Below are 17,326 nucleotides of genomic sequence, written 5' to 3'. Positions count from 1 at the left end.
ACCATCCCTTGTATTCTCAAGTCGGGTTGTGCTGAAACTGGGCTCCCCCCACCCCCATCCTCCTGCCTCCAGTTCTCTCCAAAGACAAATTGCTTACATCTGTTAAGGCATTTCTGATTAATAGAGGAATATGACATGTGATGTCATCAAGGTTTGGGATGCTTTTGATCAAAGGGGGAGGGGAAGCTGTGCCCACACATTGCTACTCCTTCATTTATCAGGTCGATGCTACGCCTTTCCTCCCAAGTGCCCAAGCCACTTCACAAAGGCTTTCCAACCAGCCTGCTATCAACACCATCCCCTTTCCTGAAGAGGGAGGAAGGGGTAACAAAATGAGGGAGTTTCAAACAAAAGAAAAAAAGCTAAGGATTCTTGGTCTCATGTCCTGCCTTACCAAGGTGTCATCTAGGCCTCTAGTCCCTTAAACCAATGGAATGGGGGGTGGGGTGTTGCTTCATTTCCTCTATCAGGGAATTCAAATGAATGAATGAATGAATAAAGTAGATAAATGTATGAATGCATGAACATGTGCAACCACAAATGTGACTGAACAAGTATTTCTGTGGCAGAAATTCAGATGTGAAGAAATAATTTGTCTTATTCCTACAGTAGACATTTTGAGCTCCTACTAAGCACGATCAATTTGTGGGGAAGAGCATTCTATCAGATTCCTTCTCAAAACTGAGATGCAGTGCCTAATGAGCAGCACCAGAGCTTTGTTGAGAGTGAGCTAAATCCCACTGCCCGAGAACAATTCATCTCCAACCTTTGCCATCACAGCTGATGGCAAAGTCGCAGTCAAAATTGCAGGGACCTAGGATTTTGTCAGTGAAGAAACTCTCTTTTACGATAAAAGTTACAGTGTAAAAATGAAAGTCACTGGCAGTGGCTTGAGGCATAGAGATGTTAGGAGACTTGCTCTTGGTCACACATCAAGGAAGAGGCTGTGTTTGAACCCCAGGCTTTCCTGACTCCCACTCTACCACTCTCTCCACTCCATCAGCCTGGCTCCTACCATCACAATAGGTTCATATTTGCATGACTCCTTCCATTTTTCAAAGCACTTTCACACCCACTTTTATCTCATCTGATCTTAACAATTTCCCCAAGAAATAGGCACTATAGATAATAATCTCTGTTTTGCAGATGACGAGCAAAGTACAGGGAAGTTCAATGCTTTGCCCAAGAATATACAACCAAACGTTCTTTCTGTTATTAGGATTAACAACTCACCTTTATATAATCCTTTTCATATAATAAGTCTATGAGATAGGTAGCACACATATGATTATTCCCACTTAACAGATGAGGAAACTGAGACTCAAAATGAGTGATTTGCCCATCATCACACAAGGTAAACAGCAGGGCTAGGATTTGAAACAAACTTTCCCAGTCCCAAGACCAGTGCTCTTTCCACTATGTTATGCTTCCTTTTCAAGTCTCCGGAGTTTTGTGTGTGTGTGTGTGTGTGTGTGTGTGTGTGTGTGTTTTTAAAGAGAGAAAGTACAGTTAATAATTGCCATCTCCTATTGGTGCCTCTGGGTAGTACTCGGAGTAGGAGTCTTAGAGTGCCATGTAGGGTAGGGCTTCAATTCCTCTTAGAGGCTTTTAAATTAGGATCCAAGGCTGTAGATTAGCCTAATTTAATAACACGGCTGGCTGGCTATATTGAAGCCTGCAATACAATTTTTTTTCTTTCAACTCACTCAACAAGTATTTTACTAAAGTTGGTTGCAGATGGAGCCCGAGCCAGTGTCTATCTGAGAATCATAATCTTTTCCTTACTGAGCAGCTGAGGAAACCAGAGATCCTGACCACAGTCAGAGCCAGGACAAGGCACTTAGGCATCCGAGGCAAGATCTGAAATGCCTTTCCCTATTGTGCTGCTGTCCAGTGGAGGCCCATAAGAGCATAGCATTAGAATGGGAAGCAGACTTCAAGATCACCAAGTCCACCCACCTCATTTTATAGATGAGCAGATGAGACATAGAAAGGTTAAGTGTCCAGGGTCACACCGTGAGTATCTGAGGCAAGATCTGAATCCATTGTAATACATGAGACTTGAAAGTGTGGTATTAGTGTAAAGATGCTGGATTTCGAGACAGAGAGAGCAATAACAAGGCTAATGAGATAATCCAGGCAGGCAGTGATGGGGGCCTGAATTAGGTTGGTGGCTGTGTGACTGGAAAGGGACAGATGTTCACATCTGGCTCTGTCTTTATCATCTATGTGACCTTGGGTTAGTCATTTCCCTCTTTTGTGCTTTAGCTTTCTTATCTGGAAAATGAGGAGAGGGGTTCATTATAGGTGACTTCTAAAAGTCCCTTTCAAGTTTTAAATCTTACTTACAAAATCTTCCTGACAAAAATCAATACCTAATTCCATCATTCCTCTGCCTGGTTTCAACTCCAAGGAAAAAAAAGATGCCCCTCCCAGGTTATGCTCATCACTTCTAAACTCACCACCAAGCTGCTACCTCCAACTTTGATTGACTTTACCTCCCTCAGTCTCCTCCCCACTCTGATTGGAAAGCGGAGTACCAAACTCCTCCTAATGCCTCCCTTTATAGAAGGCAGAAATTAGACTCAGTTCACTTCATTTTGCATCTGTTTCTGTGTTTGGTTTCAACTCCATGAAACAAGATGCCCCCACACCAGATCTCCCCTAACCCCTCCCTGCTTCTCTGCCTCCTTTCTTCTGATGTCTCCCCCTTTAGAATGTTAGCTCCTCGACATCAAGAACTGTTAGCACAGTCCTGGCACATAGTAGGCACTTAATACATTATTCTTGGGGGATTAGATTATGCATTAAAATATGTGCATGTGAAAAAACAAGGTAAAAAAGTAACCTTCTTATACCTTCCCTCCATCCCCTTTTATGATGCAACCTCAGTATTTTTGCCTATGTGCAACCTACCTTTCCCCACAGCTTGACCACATCTCTTAGTTAGAACAAATAGGATAATATGGGTAAAGTGTGTTGCAAACTTAAAGTATCAGAGAATTGTCAATTATTATTATAACTAGTGAGGAACACTGAAGAGGAACAGGAATAAAAGATGTCATCAGGAAAATGTATGATAGGAGGAAAAAGATATAGGCTGCTCATGTGGCAAGGAAAAGGAATTGCAATTAGATATTTCCACCAGGATGTACCACGGACATCTCAAATTCAGCCTATCCAAAAGAGAACTCATTATCTTTCCCCAGAATTCATCCTTCTGAACTTCTCTATCTCTGTTGAGTGAACCATGATCCCTTCAGATACCCAATTTCACAACCTTGGTGTCATCCTTGACGTCATGCTCTCATTTAGCCCTAATAGCCAATCAATTGCCAAATATTTTTTCTGTCTCCACAATATCTCACATGCCTATCTCCTTCTCTTCACTTACACAGCCCCCACCATGCCTTAGGACCTCTTCATCTATCAGATGGGCCAATGCTTTTTTTTAACTTCTCTGCCTCAAGTCTTCCTACTCTAATCTATCCTCCACAATTCTGCCAATGAGATTTTCCTACAGCACAGGTCTAACCATTTCATTTCCCTACTCAACAAATTCTTGTGGCTCCCTATTACCTCTAGAAATGATCCTGATCCCAACTCTCTTTACATGTTACCTCCTTTCAAATTTAAGACCATGTGGTCCAGCCAAATCGATCTACATCATGTTCTTCATACATGTTACTCTGCTTCCAGCCTCCATGCCTTTGCCCCAGCTTCCATGCCTGGACTCTACTTCCTTCTCACCTCTGCCTCATAGAATCCTGAGCTATTTTTAAGACTTAGATCATGTGTCATCTTCTACATGGGGCCTTTCCTGATCCTCTGCCCCCTGAGCTGTAAGTACCTTCACCTCAAAATTACCTTGTATCTTTGTTCAATGTACCTATCTCTGTGTGTATTTTCTCCTCCAAGAGAATATAAGTTCCTGGAGGTCACTTCTATCTCTGTCTTCTCTCTCTCCCTAGCACAGTTCTTGGCACGTAGTAGCTACTTCATAAATGCTTAATTGACGGATGATAGGAAGACAATGAAAACACTAGTATCTTAATATGTCAGAAGAAAGCAAGGAATACCTTCAGCATGTTGGGTGGATGGTGTTGGCCCCAATGACAACACTAAGGCCCAATAAAAGACTTAAATTGCTTCCTGAATCCATTTTAAGTTTATACATAAACACATATGTCTATGTCTATGTCTGTGTCTGTGTCTGTGTGTACATGCCTCTGTGTGTACATGTATATGTATGTGTGTATGTATACGTATACAGGGGCAGCTAAGTGGTACAGTGGATAGAGCTCTGGCTCTGGAGTCAGGAGTTTAAATCCAGCCTCAGACTTTTGACACTTACTAGGTATATGAGCACAGGGAAGTCACTTAACCCCAATTGCCTCACACACACAAAAAAAGAAAAAAGGAGTTTTCGATCTGATGAGATCTCAGGTCCATTTGATTATTATTGTTATTAATTCCCAAGGCCCCTCTTTTTGCTCATTCCTTTTGCTCCTATATTACAGCATGATTCAGTTACATACACAACTGCTCAAATAGAATGTAGTACAAAGAGGACTAGACTTGGAGCCAAAAGGCCTGCTATTATGGCCTACAAACTATGTGACCTTGAACAGGGCACTGAGCCCCTCTGAGCCTCAGTTGTCTTATCTATAAAGTGGAGATAATAATAACCGTACTGCCTGTCATAAAGGGTTATGATGATGATCCAATGAGATAACGTGTGTGGAAGGATTTTGTAAAGTATTGTGGAAATAAGACTCTAGTCATCATTAATTATAGTACTAGAAAAAGTCCCAAGTAGCTGAGAGATGAATGTGCATAGCTAGATGATGGTGATGGTAGATGTAGGGGTTGTGGCACTAAAAATATACATCCAATGTTTTTCATGACTTCACATGTATAACCTACATCAAATTGATTGCCTTCTCAAAGGGAGGGGAGGATCAAGAGGGAAGGAGGAAGTTTGGAACTCAAATAAAAAAAAATACAAAATATTATTTTTACAAGAAATTGGGGAAAAATAAAATATTTATTAAAAATTAGGAATATATAAATTCAACAGGGATTTATCCAAGATGACTCTAGGAAAATCAGATCAATATGTATTCTACTATTCTGGATCTGAAGAACACATGCACATATACACACATACACACACACATACACACAAGCATCCTTGAACACAAATATATTGCCTTCTTGTCCCTACAAATTCTATGTTGTTTTGGATTTTGCCTTGGTCTTTTAATGCCAATCAGAACTTTGGATGGAGTGAAATCCCTGCCTTTCTTATTATCTTGAGTTCTGAAAACTCACTGGAGATCTTTGGATATTGCTTTCAACTCTAGGTCAAAGATGCACATAAATCTGAGCTTACAACACAATTCTCTTCTGAGATGTTATTATTTACATCAACAGCCAATTCTTCCTTTTCCAAAAAGTGCCACCTTTGGGGTCCATTGGATACCATCTCTTCTGGTCATTTTAAAGCTGGTTAATTTAGTTTTGTATCACAGCAACTGAGATTCGCCATTAGAGTTAATCTACAAATTGTCACTGCTGTTCCTAATGATGACACTTTGTTGTTGTTATTCAGTCATTTCAGTCACGTCCAGCTCTTTGTGACCACATTTGGGGTTTCTTTGGCAGATAGTAGGGTGGTTTGTCATTTCCTTCTCCAGCTCATTTACAGATGAAGAAACTGAGGCAAACAGGGTTAAATGATTTGCCCAGGGTCACACAGATAGTAAGTGTCTGAGGCTAGATTTGAACTCAGGTCTTCCTGACTTCAGGCCCAGTGCTTTCTCCAGTGAGACATCTGGCTATCTTAATGACAACACTAAGGTCTAATAAAATCCTTAAATTGCTTCCTTAATCCATTTTAAATTCTCACACACACACACACACACACACACACACACACACACACACACACACATTTGCATTCCCATTCTTTGAAAAGCAGTCATTTATGTTTAATCAATACAATACAGAGGAAAGAGCACTAGATCTGTAGGCAGAGGCACCTGGGTTCAAATTCCATCTCTGACACATTATGTGACCTTGGGAATGTCACTTAGATTTCTCTGGGTCTCTCTTTCCTTATGGATAAATGAGGAAATTTAACTAGATAGCCTCTGAGGTCCCTTCTAGCTCTATAAAGCTTAGTTAACTGTAACACTTTGTCACTGGGGAAATTGGTGGTTTGGGTCCTTAGGCATTCCTCTTTAAAGAATTACACCCTCTTGCACACAAATCCAATTAGAATAATATAACCATTTATTTAGGTGCTAGAGAAAGGAGACTGAGAGAAGAGTCAAGGACTTCTCTCAAGGGGAGATGGTTCAGAGACATGATTCTCTGAGATACCTGTCGCCTCGAACAAGAGAAAGGCAAAAGATTTTATAGATGGTAGATGGGATGACTGGATAGGGTCACTACCTGACAATAGAAAGTTCTCTTTGGGGGTGTGGTGGTAGTTAACTATAACATTTCATTAACAAGAATATCTTCCATCTTCACTCTTTCAGATAACTTTAATTTTCATTTTATAATATTCACCCATCTTTTCAGGATTATCTTCCATATAGGGGAAAAAAGTACAATATGACTTTGACTTCTTCCTAGGAATATGTATTACATATTACATATGTATTACAATATTATATATTGCCTCCACCATAAATACCTTATCAATAGAAAGAACCTTGGCTTTGGAGTTCTGTGTGACCTTGGACAAATCGTTGTACTTCTCTGGGCTTCAATTTCCTCTGTAAGATATGTATGCTGCTCGTGTAAGATGTCTGTGTCCACATGGGCTGTCTAAATACAGCTCAAGGAGAGGCATGAATAGATATATCTGAAATTTTGCCTACCCCACTCCAAGAGAAAAATCACTTCCTGCGTGGAGAGGAACAGGAGAGGAGACATGAGGCTGGCTGCTCTTTTCCTGAACCAGACTAGAATTATATCTATTTAGCATCTCCCTAACCCCTAAATAATGCTTATCTAGATCTTTTTTTGTTGTTGTTTTTTTGTGTTTTTTTTTTTTTGGTGGGACAATGGGGGTTAAGTGACTTGCCCAAGGTCACACAGCTAGTAAGTGTCAAGTGTCTGAGGCCGGATTTGAACTCAGGTACTCTCTTTTTTTACGTCCAAAAGCAACAATGTTGCCAACTTCCCTGGTCACTGTTCCTTAAGGGAGGATAATTTAAGCATACACCCACAAATCTGACACGCTCCCACATAAAGTTAGTTACACAAAGGACCATCACAGATAGAGTAAACCCATTATCCAAGCAGGCAGTAAACTGAAATTGGAGAAACTCTACAGATTAGATTATACTAGAAAATATATTCAAGATTGAGTGATTTTTTTTAGATGGGAGCAAGCTGATACTTTGCCCAATCTTACCCAAAGAGGAGTTCCTTGAAGTCTCTAAGGACACAAGTTGGGAATCTGGGATGATAGAGGAGCTAGCTTCTCCTTACATGTCTATAAGACAGTCTTCTTTTCTGTGGATTGGATCCTTAAGAGATTCTGGAAACATGTTATGTCTCTTGAAAGAGGAACCAAGAATGTCTCTCCAAAGTTCTCAAACCCACAGTTTCTCTCACTTAGGTCTACAGATCTGAGTCATCATTCTTTCCACCACTTGAGAGAGTCAAATACAAAAATGCTCCAAGGTTAAAATCTATTTTGCATCTTATCTGTAAACTGAGGGATCTTAGGTCTAAAAGGGATCCCAGAGACCATCTCCTCCAACTCCTTTACTTTATTAGTGATGAAACTAAGACCCAGGAAGATTAATTTCCCAAGGTCATACAAGTAATAAGTGTAAGGGTGGGGGCAGGGTTTGCCCCAATGAGACTTTGACAAAAACTAAACAATAAGTAAAAGCCAGACATTGAAAGGTAAATGGAAAAACCTTCAGGTTTAAAATAAACATTCCAAACCCTAACAAATACTGTGGGCTTCAGTACCCTAATTGCATATGAAAAGACCAGTAAGACAATGATTGTGACTCCAGGGCACAGACTGCATTCATAATCTATCCCTAGCTGCTTAGCTACCTAAGATTCTCAAAGGAGTATGGGAGAAAACAACTACCACCACCATCTTATCATGTAAGATAATGTAGAGTGGTTTACTGGAGTAAGAGGCTTTTGAGAGAAAAACAATTTGTCAAACAGAGAATCAAGTTTCCTCTGTCTTTTGACAAGCAATCACAGGCAACCTCAGAGCCTTAGCTCCCTGGGAGTCCAAGGGAAGAATCTTTTGCTGATCCTGAGGGTCACTGCTTTGGCTAAAAGAGCTTTTATAGTACACTAAGCTGAAAAGAGCATGTGAACAGTCCAGCTGAAGAGGACACAGGATCTCTCAGCCTGGCCAGAGGATGAAGATAGAAAAAGGTTGCAGCTGCCCATCAAAAAAGGAAACCCAGGGGATCCTGGATCAACCCATCCAGCAGAGAGCCACACCCTACAACAGCTGCCCAGCTGATCCTGTCCAGCAGCCACAGAGCCTGGTGTGGAGTCAGGATAGCTGTTTGGTCAGTCTAACAGCCATGGAATCTGGTAAGGAGCCAGCATAGCCACCAAATGCCCTTTTCAACCAAGCCCGGCAAAAGATTGGCCTGTCCAATGGAGATACCGCACCCTAGCAGGAGCCAGCCCAGCTGAACAGGGGAGTGACTTGTAGTAAACTCTGTGAGGACCCTCCAGAGAGAAAAAGTACATCAAGGCCCTACTATTCCTGAGTTATGAGTTGCCTTGGCCATGTGTGTGCCTCTCTACTATTGTACTTTCTGTTCAATATAATGTCCTTTGATGTCTTTTTTCTCTCTGGAAACAATAAATGCTATAAGAATTCAGAGGAGAGAGAGGGTACTAGAAGTTCCTATTCAATGCCCACCCTTCCCCTGTTCTGGACTCTGGGTGCATTTATGGGAAAGTGTGCCTCTGGAATTGAAAAAACTTATTTTTAACCTGTGTTTGAGCTATGTATGCCTTTGTTATGATCTGAGTCTACTGACTGGTCATTAAAGGAAAGTACAGGGGCAGCTAGGTGGCACAGTGGATAGAGCACCAGCCCTGGAGTCAGGAGTACCTGAGTTCAAATCTGGCCTCAGACACTTAACACTTACTAGCTGTGTGACCCTGGGCAAGTCACTTAACCCCAATTGCCCCCCCAAGTTTAAAAAGAAAAAAAAAGTACAATGATGGGGGTTTTTGAGATAGTATTCAGGAGAGTCTCCCCTTAGAATCCTGGAGGTAGTAATAGCTAGCCATCTGGGACTCAACCAACCAGTGTGAATTGGGAAAATAAGACCCAAGGGGTGTTATGTAAGCATCAGAGGTAGGATTTGAACCCAGATTCCCTTACCCCAGAGCCAGTGTTCTTTTCCTTATACTACAATGTTGGAATAAACAACCTCAAGTATATATGTATATATATATATGTATATATATATATATGTATATATACACATATACACACATATCTTTTTTTGCCAGGCAATGAGGGTTAAGTGACTTGCCCAGGGTCAAACAGCTAGTAAGTGTCAAGTGTCTGAGGCTGGATTTCAACTCAGGTCCTCCTGAATCCAAGGCTGATGCCTTATCCACTGTGCCACCTAGCTGTCCCCAAGGATATTTTCTAGATCTAAATCTAGGATTCTACAAAATTAAGTAAACCAATATTTATTAAACACTTCCCATGAACTAGACAGAAAAATAGCATGAAGAATTGGTCTTAGAATCATGAAAAATCTGTGTTCAAATTCTGCTATGAATTAGTCGTGTGACCATGGGCAAGTTACTTGGCCTTTCATTCACCAAAACTATAAGTTAAAGGTGAATTTCCACATTGGGAGTTCCTCATACCCAGGTACAGACCAAAACAAACAAACAAAAATAAGCAAGATATTGCTGGGTACTGTAGGGGATAGAAATATCCATAAGCCATGAACCTTGCCTTGAGAAGCTTCTAATTAGTTAGGTAGTTAGTTACAGATCTAACACACATGGCAAGTTAAACAAATATGCTAAATTAATAAACTGAGATAACAATACAAGAGTTATCACAGAGTAGTAGCCAATAAGTGGGAAATGAGACAAAAAATGCTGTAAGGATTCAGGGGAGAGAGACGATAGAGTAGGCTCCCCTGATCTGGAGACTTCATGGAAGAAGAAGGACTTCAAGCTATGATTATAAAACTGGATGGGATTTGTTATTGTATTTTTATCATACAAGACATCTGTTCCTAACCCCCATCCCATACCATTGCTTTCCATGCGTTGAACCGATGTAGTTGTCAGTCGGTCTAAGCAGAAACTTGGAATTTGCCATGGAGAGTTTGCATTCACTGATAATTCACAGTCTCTTGTCTTTGCCAACATTTCAGGCCCTCATATTTCTTCTAATCTAAACAGTGCATTGGGAAGACACTGGATGTAGATGAGATTCTGACTGGTGAGGCTGCATATCCCAGATTAACTCTTGCAATACATCCCCAGGCTCTAGTTTAGATTAATACGAATAATGTGCCATCCAGGCTAAGGGCATTCTCACCAGAAGCAAAACAATGCTTTAAATTCTTGGGGTGCCCTATTCCCTCCTCTCTGACAGTTCATAATATACTTACCTTTCATGCCTTAGCTTATTTTCTCCATACAACCTTCCCTGACCACTTCAATTACATTGACCCCTCTCATCTATAACTTCTTTTGTGCTTACTGTCTGTACTGCCTGTTTTTATTTTTATTTTTGTCCAAACCCATAGTTTCATTGGCGTTGGGAACTTCCAGTGTGGAAATTCTCTCCATCAAAGCAAGTTTCTATAATTTACAACCTTAGGGGGCATCTAGGTGGCACAGTGGCTAGAGCACTGGCCCTGGATTCAGGAGGACCTGAGTTCAAATCTGGCCTCAGACACTTAACACCTACTAGCTGTGTGACCCTGGGCAAGTCACTCAACCCCAATTGCCTCACTAAAAAAAAAAATTACAACCTTAGAGAATTGCCTTGGACATTGAATGCTTAAGTGACTTGCCTGTTGTTCCATAATATATATCAGGGACAGGACTTATGCTCGACTTCCTGATTCTAAGCCTATATCCATTCTATCCATTATATCACTCTGCTTCTATTGAACAACTGTTGTTGCTCAGTCATTTTTCAGTTATGTCCAACTTCATGACTGCATTTGGGGTTTTCTTGGCAAAGATACTGGAGTGGTTTGCCATTTCCTTCTCCAGCTCATTTTACAGATGAGGAAACTGAGGCAAACAGGGTTAACTGACTTGTCTAGGATCACACAGCTAGTAAGTGTTTGAGGCCAGATTTGAGTTCAGGTCTTCCTGACTCCAGGTCTTGTGTTCTAGCCACTCTGCCACCTAGCTGCCCGATTGGAAAACTATTATCCTATTATTATTTCTGTTTGTTTGTTTGTTTTGGTGAGGCAATTGGGGTTAAGTGACTTGACCAGGGTAAGTGTCAAGCATCTGAGGCCAGATTTGAACTCAGGTACTCCTGATTCCAGGGCTGGTGCTTTATCCACTGTACCACCTAGGTGCCCCTATCCTATTATTTTAATCACTCTATTTTACCCTCTAATTTTACTATACAATTTGGTACTTTATCATAGTTGTCTCATGTCTTGTTCACTGGTGTGAACAAACATATGAGTCTGCTCTCATCACTAAGACTGTGAAAATTCATCTCTTACGTCCTTCAAAGTCCTTTATACGGGGCTAGACATTTAGTCGGTGTTCTCGAAAAAGCTTACTCTGATCACTGTGTCACCAAATCAGATGAGATTATGGAGTCATCGAAACTTATCTATCTGGCCATTAAATGTGGCCAAGACCTGGGAATATCAGTCCTCTTGTTTGTGTGTCCTCCCGATGAATCTGTCAACTGAACAGCAATAGTGTTCCAGCCTTGTGGTTATTCTGAGCTAGTCCAGGTGTTAGCTCCTAGAATGAATGAAGCTCAGTGTAGGGTCCAAGCAAATGTTAAAACTTGAGTTTACCCTACAGTTTGGTAATTTCCTATGAAGTGTGGCTTTCCCAAAAATATCTTCTTCATCAGCATGCCCAGGTATCTGAAATTTTACCATTGAACCACAAGATATTTTGTCTCCAGAAGGTGCCTATTTTTTTAATACACCCACCTACCTGCACATGCATGTACACGCACACACATGCATGCACACACACATACATACACTGTGTGTATACATATATATGTTTTACAGAAAACTGATTTTGTGAATGTGTAAATATATGTATCTGAGACAGGTAACTTATTAACCCATTAACAATTATTGTGTTTTGTTTTGTTTTTGGTGAGGCAATTGGGGTTAAGTGACTTGCCCAAGGTCACACAGCTAGTAAGTGTTAAGTGTCTGAGGCAGGCTTTGAGCTCAGGTCCTCCTGACTCCCAGGTCAGTGCTCTATCTACTGTGCCACCTAGTTGCCCCATGAATTAATTTTTAAGTTAACTGGGCAAATAGTTTTTGAATAGGATAGGGGGTAGACAAAGCAGGAAAGGTCAGTGGTCTATGGCTTATGGGGCCATTCCAGGGAAGCCTTAATGAAATAGTGTAGGAAAGGCCCTTAGGCATCTGCACAGAGCCTTACCCACCCACCAGAATGACAGTCTGGTTGAAAGGTTATATGCAAAGTGTCAGATGTCCTGGATCCTAAGTCCTCTCTGCCACTAAATAGCTTCATAATCACAAACAAGTCAATGGATTTTTTTGTTCTCAGCTTCTTCATCTGACACATGGAGGTAATACTTACCTCATAGGGATGTGATGAATATCAAGTGAGATAATGGAAAAGAAAACACTTTCATTTTTTGTTTTTTTGTTGTTGTTTTTGTTTTAAGAAAGTACTTTCAGGGGGCAGCTAGATGGTGCAGTGGTTAAAGCACCAGCCCTGAATTCAGGAGTACCTGAGTTCAAATCTGGCCTCAGACACTTGACACTTACTAGCTGTGTGACCCTGGGCAAGTCACTTAACCCCCATTGCCTGCAAAAAATAAAAAAAAACCAAAAGAAAGTACTTTCAAAAGTATAAAATGAATATGTAAGGAATTGTTATTATTAATTCTTACCTGTTGAATCTTGCCAACTAAAGAGCTTTGAACATCTCCCCCTAAACTATGCCTGAAGAGGAATGTCCTGCCTTTAAGAAAAAATAAAGAGAAACTCATTTCTGAAACTATAACTTCTAGTGAGATATCCAATCACCACGGGTGGTGAGTTGGTAAGCTTTGTGTTCACAATCAATCAATTAACCAGCATTTCATGCACACCTATTACATGTCAGTCACTGTGCTAGATGTTGAGGATATAAAGACATGAGAATGAAACAGTCTTCCCTTCCTCAAGGAGCACCATGTGGTCAGATTTCTGCTATAGAGTTATTCTAACACTGGTCAAAAGTCACCTCTTTCCCTTGAAAACCAGCATGACAATCCATGGATAGCAAAATTTGATCAGTGATCCCAGAGACCCATAATTCTTCATTTCTTCCCTACACACTTACAAAGTCTCCTTCTGTCTCCAAAGCAGATTTCCCCCAACCCTTAAAACTATTCAGTAAAAATTTCCCAGCACTCGATTTTACTTATCACATAGAGACACATCGTTGGTGTGATAGATTTTATCAAATGCAGATGAATCCATTGCACTAATGAGCCACTTAAATTTGTGTCCACATATTTCATTGTACGGCCCATCTTTTTAAGGTCCTTTCTCCTTAGACTCAACAGTAATAGCTTTCATTCAGTGCTGCTCCATTGGCTTCCATCTGGTTCTCCTTTAGATAACATTACTCGGACAAATTCCAAAAGCGGGCTGTAACCACTCTTTACTTTATGTCCTTCCTAATGCAATGTGGCCATGGAAATCCCTCCTCTCTTGGAGTTCTCAGAATTGCCTTTAAAGGGCTTAGGAGAAATTGAAGTGATTCTGGGGAATGAAAAAAAGTAGTGTTAGGGACATTAAGAGGCACTCCTCTGGATAGAGCATAAATGGAAAGGCAATCTCTGTTCCTGCATAGATGGTGTTTCAATGAGTAGATTTTGGGGGCCAAAGAATTTTAAAAAGAAAACAATTTTTATAGAAATGTACATACTTCTTACTGTTATGGGGTTAGGATATGAGTCTGGGGTAACTGTCCTTGAGAAGCTAAACAGAAAGACGAAACATACCTTGAGGAGCAAGAGAGGTAAGCCTATTAGGCGTGGCTGCTGCCTGAGTAATGCCAAGGGGACCGATAACTCCAGAAGTCAGGACCATCTCTCCTCATTCCAGCATCCCCCCCCAAAGGGAACTTTCCACCATCAGATGATCACCCCATCTGTCTCTCCACCATCCGTCCTCTATAAAAGCTTTTGCCTTTCTCCTGTTCAAGGAGATAGGTATCTCAGAGAACAAGTCTTTGGACCTATATCCCCTTGAAACCCCTCTTGAGGTTTCCTTTCTCTAGTGCTTAAATAAAAGATTATTTTGTTCTAATTGGATTTGTGTGCAAGAGGGTGTAATTCTTTAAAGAGAAATACGCAAGGACCCCAACCACCAACCATTTTCCCTGTGACATTACTTTCAAACTAATTAAAGCTTTCAAGAGAAAAAAAGGGCAGTTCCTTCTGTGTGAGACTATTACTTGAAAAACTTAGGAGGTTTATCTGTGATAGTCCCCACCACTCTCCCACTTCCTTCAGGAGTTCCCTGCTCTCAGGAAGGCTCTGCTAGCATTCATTTCCACCTTGGGATGAATTTTACTCATTATGTTCTCTCCATGAAAGTGCTTCTTTGATTCTTCATTGTAGCAAAGGTAGAAGTGGCTCTGGATTTTCAAGAGGAGCTCAAGCACTGATGGGTCCTATCAAACTAGAAAAGTCTCATACGCAAGCCTTCTGATGGCCTCCTTGTCTGTCATTTGAGGATCAGCCTGGCTAAGTTCAGAGAAACTCATTAGTATATTGACTACAAAGCAATGAAACATTTGGCCACAACTCTCCAACTGCTACCAGGTTACAGAAGAGGTGTGAGTTTCATGGGGGACAGGAAGGCCCACACCATTGAAATCATGAAACTTTTGAAGCACCACGGAAGATCTTTTCCCCCAAGATGGCGCCTAAGGTGAAGAAGTAAGTGGTTGTTTCCCCCAAGATGGAAGCCAAGTCCAAGGCCTTAAAGGCCAAGAAGGCCAAGAAGGCAGTATTGAAAGGTATCCATAGCCACAAAAAGAAGAAGATCCGAATATCCCCCACATTCTGGTGACCCAAGATTCTAAGACTTCAAGGCAGCCCAAATACCCTCAGAAAAGTGCCCCAAGGAGAAACAAGCTTGATCACTATGCCATCATTAAGTTTCCCTTGACCACTGAGTCTGCTGTGAAGAAGATAGAAGACAGCAACACCCTTGTCTTCATTGTGCAAGAAAGGCCAACAAGCATCAGATCAATCAAGTTGTAAAGAAGCTTTATGACATCGATGTGCCCAAGGTCAACACACTGATCCGGCCTGATGGAGAAAAGAAGGCCTATTTCTGACTGGCTCCAGACTATGATGCTTTGGATGTTGCCAGCAAAATTGGAATCATCTAAACTGTGTCCTGCATCCTACTCCACTATTAAAAAAAATTTCCAGTAAAAAAAAAAAAAGAAGAAGAAGAAATTATGAAACTTTGAAGTCAGGAAATAAGTTCTTTCTCCCAGAGGTATGGGCATGATTTTAAGAGTGAAATGCTTTTTTAAAAACAAGATATTATCTCATATTGAAACTGTTCTGAATGCATACTTTATTTTTCCAACTGGACTCTAAGCAACCTGAGGGTCAAGATGTGTTTGTTTTTTCCTTCATTTCCTATATTCCTCTTAATGCCTAGCATAGGCCTAGATACATAGGAGTATCTATAATAAATTCCACTTCATTAACATTAAGATCCTACTATGTCAAAAGCAAGCATATGATCTAAATATCAAAGATAGATGTTCAGAGTATTACATTAAGTATGACTACCTGATAGGTTTCTACCAACTAGAATTTGAAGTCCTGATTTCTTTGGAGAACATAGTATTTTCTTTTGAATGTTTTCAATTAATGAAGAGTCTTGGAATAGTCCTGGCATGCAGCACCATTAATTTTACAAATCTTATCTAAAGCAGTTAGGTAGCACAGTGGATAGAGTGCTGGGCCTGGAGTCAGGAAGATCTGAGTTCAAACCCTGCCTGTGTAATATTAGACAAGTCCCTTAACCTCAGTTTGCTCAGTTTCCTCAACTGTATAAAGGTGATGACAATAGCACATACAGGGCTAGCTGTACCAAATTTGAAGCTTTACTATAAAGCAGTAGTCATCAAAACTATTTGATACTGGCTAAGAAATAGAGTGGTGGAACAATGGAATAGGTTAGGCACAGGAGATACAGTAGTAAATGACTATAGTTATCTACTGTTTGATAAATGCAAAGACTCCAGCTTCTGGGATAGGAACTCAGTATTTGACAAAAACTGCTGGGAAAACTGGAAGATAGTATGGCCAAAACTAGGCATAGACCAACATCTGACACCATATACCAAAATAAGGTCAAAATTGGTACATGGAATGGTTCACCAGGTCTATGTGCTGAAGCAGCCCCGTGTGGTCGAGTTCCTGAAGCAGATGGGAGAGTTGTTTGAGTGTGTGCTGTTCACAGCCAGCCTGGCCAAGTATGCAGACCCCATTGCTGACCTGTTGGACAAGTGGGGTTCTTTTCGGATCCGGCTCTTCCAAGAGTCCTGCGGCTTCCACCAAGGGAATTATGTCAAAGACCTGGGCCTTCTGGGCCAGAACCTTTGAAGACAACTCTCCAACTTCCTATGTCTTCCATCCAGACAGTGCTGTACCAGTGGTCTCGTGGTTTGACAACATGGGCGACACGGAGCTTCAGTACTTCCTTCCTTTCTTCTAACGGCTCAGCAGCGTTGGCGATGTCTACTCGGTGCTCAAACAACGTTGGACTGAGAGCTAGTGGGAGTTGGGGCTGGTGCCCCTTCCTGGCCTCCTGCTCCTAGGCCACCCCACTTGTCTTACAGAGCTAGGTCTGGCCATTCACTCACCTCCCCTGAGCTCCTACCTCAGCATCATGGAAGCTGATCTCCCCCCTTCACACTTGAACTTCCAGTCACCCTCTTCTTTCTTTCTTTCTTTTTTCTTTCTTTTTTCTTTCTTTCTTTCTTTCTTTCTTAAAAAAGAAACAAATCGATTAAAAAAAAATAATAGCACCCACATCCCAGGGCTGTTATGAGA

The 17,326-nt window shown here is 41.1% G+C and overlaps 1 pseudogene; it reads left to right on the top strand.

Moving 5' to 3' along the window:
* Positions 1 to 16,645: 16,645 nt before the first annotated feature.
* LOC122745467 lies at positions 16,646 to 17,048 on the top strand (annotated as a pseudogene).
* The last annotated feature ends 278 nt before the right edge of the window (positions 17,049 to 17,326 follow it).

The sequence above is a fragment of the Dromiciops gliroides genome, chromosome 3, assembly GCF_019393635.1.
Source record: "Dromiciops gliroides isolate mDroGli1 chromosome 3, mDroGli1.pri, whole genome shotgun sequence".
Taxonomy (NCBI): Eukaryota; Metazoa; Chordata; class Mammalia; order Microbiotheria; family Microbiotheriidae; genus Dromiciops; species Dromiciops gliroides.
Note: the sequence above shows the minus strand (reverse complement) of the source record. Positions and strands in the feature narration are given on the sequence as shown.